This window comes from Triticum aestivum, chromosome 7B (assembly GCF_018294505.1).
Source record: "Triticum aestivum cultivar Chinese Spring chromosome 7B, IWGSC CS RefSeq v2.1, whole genome shotgun sequence".
NCBI lineage: Eukaryota > Viridiplantae > Streptophyta > Magnoliopsida > Poales > Poaceae > Triticum > Triticum aestivum.
This window is the reverse complement of record NC_057813.1, coordinates 702025004-702032290: the sequence shown is the minus strand read 5'-3', so window position 1 is coordinate 702032290 and position 7287 is coordinate 702025004. Positions and strand designations below refer to the sequence as shown.

At 47.5% G+C, this 7287-nt stretch overlaps 1 pseudogene; it reads right to left on the bottom strand.

Annotated features, from left to right (window-relative positions):
* Positions 1-4671: 4671 nt before the first annotated feature.
* Positions 4672-6217, bottom strand: LOC123155522 (AAA-ATPase At3g28580-like; annotated as a pseudogene).
* Between the last annotated feature and the right edge of the window lie 1070 nt (positions 6218-7287).

The following is a 7287-nucleotide window of genomic DNA, read 5'->3' as shown; positions in this document are numbered from 1 at the left end:
CTATTTTGACGAAAATGTTTCGGTCGGTCGCCTTATAATGGAGCCTGCACATGAACAGTTATACTACGTCACCATTTGCAGGTCCCAACTGTCATAGTCACGCTCAAAATGGTCTAACCCACCAACCAGTTTTCCCTAGAAAAAATAGGTGCAAAATTTGAATTTTGGCACAAAAATGTAAACATGTGTTTCCTGCAAACCAAGCAAGCATTCTTTGTCGATGGTTTTTGCTATTCACTCCCCTAGTAGGGGTTCCAGCTTTCATTGGCATTGTTGGTGAAGAGGCGGCGTTGGCGGTTCTTGACGGTGACAGAGCGGCCCTTGCCGAGGACAAAAGGAAAGTAGGAGTCCCAGAGTAGTAGTCAATGACCTCCACATGGTAGTCCTAGAGAATCTGCAGAATATTTTTCGGCTCAACTCCCCACCGCCCCTTCCCCATGCCGCATCTCGTGCAGTACCGCAGATCCCATCACCCTCGGCAGAGGAACAACGCCATTCTGGTCCAAAGCACCACGCCTCGCCGGCGCCATCACTCTCGGTTGCAACATCCATGGATCCCGATGTATCGGCGCTCGCAGCCTACACTTGCACTAGTTCCAGTAACGGCCTGAGTGATTGCAACATCTCATGCAGGCCTCGAAGCTCGCCGGCTTGCCGTGGTGACACTGTACCTCGTCGCCGCAACGGTTCCAGCAAAGCCAATTCATGGTTGTAGCACCTTGCTGCCATGGTTCGTGACCTAACGCAGCTCGCCATGGTCACTGATTCCGCTCCGTCGTGCCTGCCGGTCGAGGTAGTAACAAAAATAGTAGCCGGTTGCAGAAAAAAAAAACAATTCCAGCAAATATTGCCCCGCCGTTGTCGGGCTAAAGCAAAAAATTCCGCCGGCGTCGCCGGTTTGAAGCAAAATGTTTTGTGTGTTCGAGCAAAAAAAATAAACAAGCCAATTCCAACAAAATTACCTCGCCGCCGGCGGCCACAACAAAAAAAAACTCGCCGCTTCAGCAAAAGGAGAAGCTGATTGTAGCTCAAAATCATGCCGGTTGTAGCATGTCGACTCTACGCCACCAGAAACGCACCTCGCTCTAGCGTCGGCTGTTGGCGGTTGCAGCTCCTGTGATCGCCATTTCCAACAATGGCGGCTATCGGGGTAGTAGCAAGCAGCACCGCGTCGGGGGCATAGCTCGTAACTTCTGGCCTCGAGCTCATTGGTGTTTGTTGTGCTTGCGACAAGGCCAGGGGAGCACGCTGCGAGCGTGGGGCTGGTCGCAGCAAATCCAACGCGTGGTGGCGGCTCCATCGGTGTGACTCAGTGGAGCAGGAGGTGAGGCTATCGACACGGGGGAGGAGGAGGTTGGCTGCCATCTATGCGGGGGAGCAGATGGGCGGTCGTTGGCACAGGGAAGAGGGAGATGCAGGTGAGAGAGATGACGCTGATCGACTGACGAGATAAGGTAGTAGTTGTGAGACGCACGATTAGTTCGGATCGAGCAGCCGGTGTAAAGTTGGGCCGGTCGGCCATATACTAATGCTTTCCTATTAAAATTTATAGAAAGTACAAAGTATCTCAAATGTAATAAGTATTACATGAGAACGACCCACAGAGATGCCAAGTTCCCCTCTCTCATGTAAACCTTTCCTTCTTTTTCAAATGGATGAACTTCAAGTTCGTAATTGTTGTGGAATTGTCACGTCAAATGTCCTAGTAGAAGGACTTAGTCCTGGTGCCATCGCAACTAGGAAGTTTAAAGGGGTTAATCGGGACAAAGGACACGGGGTTTATACTGGTTCGGCCCCTTACGGTGAAGGTAAAAGCCTATGATCCAGTTTTGAGTGGGATTGCTTATGTCTCGATTACTAGGGAGCGAATCTGCTTGACCTAGCTCTCGATCTGATGTTACTTGCCCTGAACCGCCGCCGGGTCATCCCTTTGTATACAGAGGTCGACGCCCAGCGGCTCTTAGAGTCCCGGCCGGCTCATAAACAGTGTCCGGCTCGGTCTCTTGCTATTCCTTCCTTACAATACAATTTAGATATATATGACGGTTTATCTCTACGGGCTTTATGTCGCCTTTGGGCTTTGGGCCCTTTAACTGAACCGCCATCTTCAAGTGTCGTCTTGGGCTTCATATCTTTGAGTAGCCATAGGTATAACCCGGCCCCTCTTGGGCGGGTCATGCCTAATAGTTATATCCCCAACAGTAATGACATTAGCTTGAGCACATTGATGAGGATTCTATATGCCAGCCTAATTGACCTGCGTGTACGTGCTGCGTATATAATGCTAATGGTTCATGTGGTGATTCTGCTGAGGTTGAAGCTCAGCTTGTAAAAGTGCATGCTCCAGCCAATGCAACAAAACACCGATTTGATGGAATATATTAAGCAATACAATTATACGTCAACACTCCCCCTCACGTGTGGCTCCCTGAGACCTAAACATGGACCAAAAATGGGCTGCAATGAACCTCTGTACTTATTTGTGAGACTTGGGTGTGTGTGTGGACTAGTCCTTGTATGTATGCTCTCTGGCGGTTTGCTTTATTTATAAAGCGGGGCGAAAGCCTTTTTCGGTAAAATGATCTGCAATTTAATTGCGCCAGCCGGGTCTTGAACTCAAGACCTCTTAGCTTTGATACCATGTAGAAGTGCATGCTCTAGCCAATGCAACCAAAAGGCCGATCTGATGGAATAGATTAGGCAGTACAATTATATGTCAACATAGCTAAGCACGTGTTGTCGTTGTCGTTGCGGCCACAGGAGGAGAGGAGAAGCTATACTTCCGATGTAATTTTTATAATGTTTGGGATGTTGTGTACTTCCGATGAATCTTTATAATAGATCTGCTATTTTTGTAAAGAAAAAGCTCACACCAATACATCATCAATTTTATATCCGGTGACTCTAATTGGTGGGCGAATTATATATCAGGCTTGCTGATAGGGCTGAGCTTAGAAGTTAATCATATTTCACAACCTCACATAATTCGTAAAAGTACCGGGTAATCCACATCTGATGGATATTATCGATACCATATCCGTTGGATATCCGGTTGATCAAAATCCATACCTATATCCATATCCGATGGATTCGTGCAAGTGCAGACCATATCCTTAGAAACGGATGCAAATACTGATCCGAAACAGGAATTATCTGTACCATTTACATCCCTAAGGGTAACCCGCGTTTGTGCCGCTAGATTTGTTTTACCGTTATAAAAATATGTTTTACATATTAATTTTTTCAAAGTTAATGTGTTCAGATACCATTATATTCACATAGGTTACAGAAAAGTTTATAGCAAAAAAAGAGCCTATTTAGCGACCTAGAATGATTCTTTAGTGTTCCTCGACCTCAGCCAGTTATCCTCCTCCAGACTAAGTATTATCTGATTAATTTTTTATAGCCCTAGTTCTGTACCATCAAAAATAAAATAATTAATTTTATTGAGAAAAATAAAATAATTAAATATAGCTAACATACCTGGTGTCAAAATTATTGTACTCCCTCTCACACCAAAAGAAGAAGGCCCATAAAGTTTGTCTATAATCAAGCGGTGTAAAGTGGACCACCTTTGTAGGAAAAACTATCAATGACTATAATACTAAAGAATATATTTACCCTAAAATAGTGATATTAAAAAATATATTATTATGTATTTGCTGATACTAATTTGGCGTTCAATTTCTGGATAATTTTTTCTAGAAATTCAGTCAAAATTTGCACGGTTTGACTTGTTTGTCTTTATTCCTTCTTATTTGGTCATTAGTGTAGATCTAAAACTAAAGAGTTTAGAAATTGTCCAGTGATGATTAAGCATTAGTATTGATCTTACATCTAACCTTATTTTAGTTTCCTCAATCCGTCTCATCATTGATTATAATGTAGTTATGCTTAAATTTGTTGCAAAATCATGCCTCTTCTGCACATGCTCGTCTTACAAATTATTAATCTCACTTACCCATCTATATATCCATAAGGTGAGCTTGCGTGCGCTGGTAAGCAATGCTTCGCATTCTCTTTTCTGATCATTGCCATGTGTCTGTGTCTTCGGGTCTGCTGTAGCATTTGAATACTTCATCAGAACAAGCAAGTTTTATAGACGAGTTATATACGCTAGACTGTTGTCTTTTGTTTTGTAAACGACGCTCTGTTTTTGTTCTGTTCTTACAACAATATCATGTTACATTTGGTCAGGGCTGAAAGAATGCAGAATTGGGTTGCTTAATTAGTTAATTAATGAATGAACGGGCCAATTCAGATTTAGGTTGCTTAATTTACTCCAGGAGCAGGAGAAATTCGATTGCTAGTTGCATATTGTCACTGTCATGCGTAGTGGCGACATTGTGTTGGTGAAATGGAAAGGAGGCCTGCATGATACCATGTGTTATTTTTTGATTCCCTGAAAAAACAACTTGTTAGCCTTTTGGTGTAGGTGAAGCGTGTGCTTCTTATTACAGTAGCAATGTGTATTGTTGCACACATTATATGCAGCAACATTTTTTTTGCGGGGATATATGCAGCAACATTACAAGTGAGAGAAGAAAAAAATATTGTTTCAGTTGAGAGGTGCATTATTTTCCTCTCAACAAACACTACATTTTTGTTTTGTAAGGGAGCACTAGTGAACAAGCTCACTCTTTTTTCTTGGCTTCATGGCGTGATGTCACTTCACTTGTCACCTTGCTTAATATCCCCATTGGTTGCCTCGGGTGCTTTGTCCTTCTCTTTGTCTCCATCCTTGGCTTTCTTCACCTCTATCTCCTTGGCTTTCTTCGCTTGAGCCTCCTCTGCCTCCTTCACCATGGCCGCCGCCGCTTCCTCCTTGGCCTGCTTGAGCGCCTCGAGTAGGCCTATCAAGCACACATCTGGGTCCCTCTTTTTCTTCTTGGACATGGGCATCAGGTTCTCTGCAACGTCAGCAGGCGACATGTCGGTCTCCTCGAGCAGGCGCTGAAGTTCCCCAAACAGCTCGTGTTCAATGACATGTAGGTAGTTCTTTGCGAGCACCTTGAAGCCCTCAAAGTGGCAGTAGGACATCTTGATGTGCTTGTCCATCCTGACCTGCCGGATCAGCGCCGGGTCCAGCTTCTCCTTGTGGTTGGTGGTGAAGATGATGATCCGCTCACCTCCGCAAGCAGACCACAGCCCGTCGATGAAGTTATGCAGGCCCGAGAGCGTCACCTTGGTGGCATCGTCCTTCTCTGGCTCTATCGATAGCTTGGGCTTGTCAACGTTGTCGGAGTCCTTGTCGCTTGAGGCCTTCTTGTCCTTGCGGCGTTTTCTTGTGAAGTCGACGGAGCAGTCACTGTCCTCTATGACGATGATGGACTTGCCCGTTGTCTCGATGAAGAGCTTCTGCAACTCGGTGTTTCTTGACCACCGTGAGCTCGAGTTCGTAGACGTCATAGTCGAGGAAGTTGGCCATGGCGGCGATCATGGTAGACTTGCCGGTGCCGGGCGGTCCGTAAAGGAGGTGCCCACGCCTTGCCGACCTTGGCGTAGTATTTCTCGCTCTCCTGGAAGGCCATGAGGTCGTTGATGACAGCTTCCTTCTCATCGGGGTGCATGGCGAGCGTGTCAAAGGTGGCAGGGTGCTCGAAGGGGACATGGCTCCAGACGCTTTTGCCCTGGTAGGGGTTCCATCTGCCACTAGCATTGTTGGTGAAGAGGCGGCGTTGGCGGTTCTTCACAGTGATAGCGCGGCCCTCACCGAGTACGAAAGGAAGGTAGGAGTCAACCACAAGGTCGCATTACCGTCGATGGAAGACGACCCGGTAGAAGCGCCTCTCGTCCTGGCCGGGGTATAAATGGGTGACGTTGGCCTTGGATTGCCTCTTGGAGGCGTACAACCAGACGGTGGTCCCGAAGAAGTCGTCAGTGACTTCCTCGTGGTCGTCCACGGAGACCCGGAGGTTCTTGCTGTCATTGCCGAGCTTGGCCTTGAGCTTGCGCGAGCGGCGGGCGCAGACGTCGCTGAGGTAGGCCTCGACGGTGAGGAAGAAGTCGTTGCGCCGGAAGCGCTCGGCGCAGTACTCGGAGATGGTGATCTGGAGGTAGGGGTTGAAGCAGGTTGCGAGCTTGGCAGCCCAGGTGGTGAGGCAGAGGCGGAAGGTGGGGACACGTAGTTCTGCAGCACGGATCAGAGGAAGATGACGGTCGCCACCGCTGATCCGAGTCCTGCCCACCTCTCCACCACCGCCGCTGCCATGGGCGGACCTGGAGGCTGGAGCTCCTCCTGATATTGTATCGATGGAAAGCCGTAGTGACCTGGACTGGACTGGACATGCGTGTACGTGTTGCGTATATAATGCCAATGGTTCGTGTGGTGATTTTGCTGAGGTTGAAGCTTAGTTAAGCACGTGTTGTCGTGGTCGTTGATCGAACAGTCCATGAAAACGAGATTACTTAATGGATCCAATGGCAAATGAAGAGTTGGCTTAGATAGCTCAGTTTTGTAGCCAACCAGATGCGTCAGGATTACGACTGTTAATTGCATCATGAAAAAAATTTAGATGATTGATTATTGCATCTTGTTACAACAGGCTAGTATAAAAATTTGCATGTGTATAATACAATAGTACGTAGCTATGAAACTAATCAGAGATGCATGAGGTCGGCAGGTGACATGCATGGTCCTCGGTCCTTGGTGAGATGAAGCATGGGTGACGATTTGCATGGTGCTGATGGCCCCGAGGACAAGAGGCATAGCTTAGCTGGACGGAAGACGATCGAGGTGGCTCGCTGGGCCGTGAACGAGTACACCGCTCGGTTGGGCGTGTACCACACCGTGCCCAAAGAAACATTAGTACCACACCGCTCGCTACGAATCCTACGTCGCGGTCTAAATAACCTGGTAGTGACTCGCGTATTGCCGACGACGCAAGCATATACACCAGCTTGCTGGTCCAGGGTCTGTCGAGGCAAAAGGCAGTCATCACATACTTCTAGCCAGGCCAAGCCACGGGCCTGTCACCTGAAGTTGATGTTAACTCGTCATGAGGGGGGCTAGAAGTATGGATTGATGTCAGTCTTTTTTTTCTTTTCTTCTGAGCCTTCACTTTTTTTTATAACATCTTATAAAAGTTCACGCTGAGAGCACTCATTTTTCAGCCTCTATTCCTATGTTAGAGCATCTCCAGCCGCGCCCCCAGACCGGCCTTCGCAGGGAATTTATTTGCGCCGGCGTCGAAAAAACGGCACAGTCGTGCCCCCAGGACGTCGAATTCCGCCGGCTCGGCCCGTTATTGCGCCCGGCGCTCGCAAGCCGAACCCGGCGCACTGGGG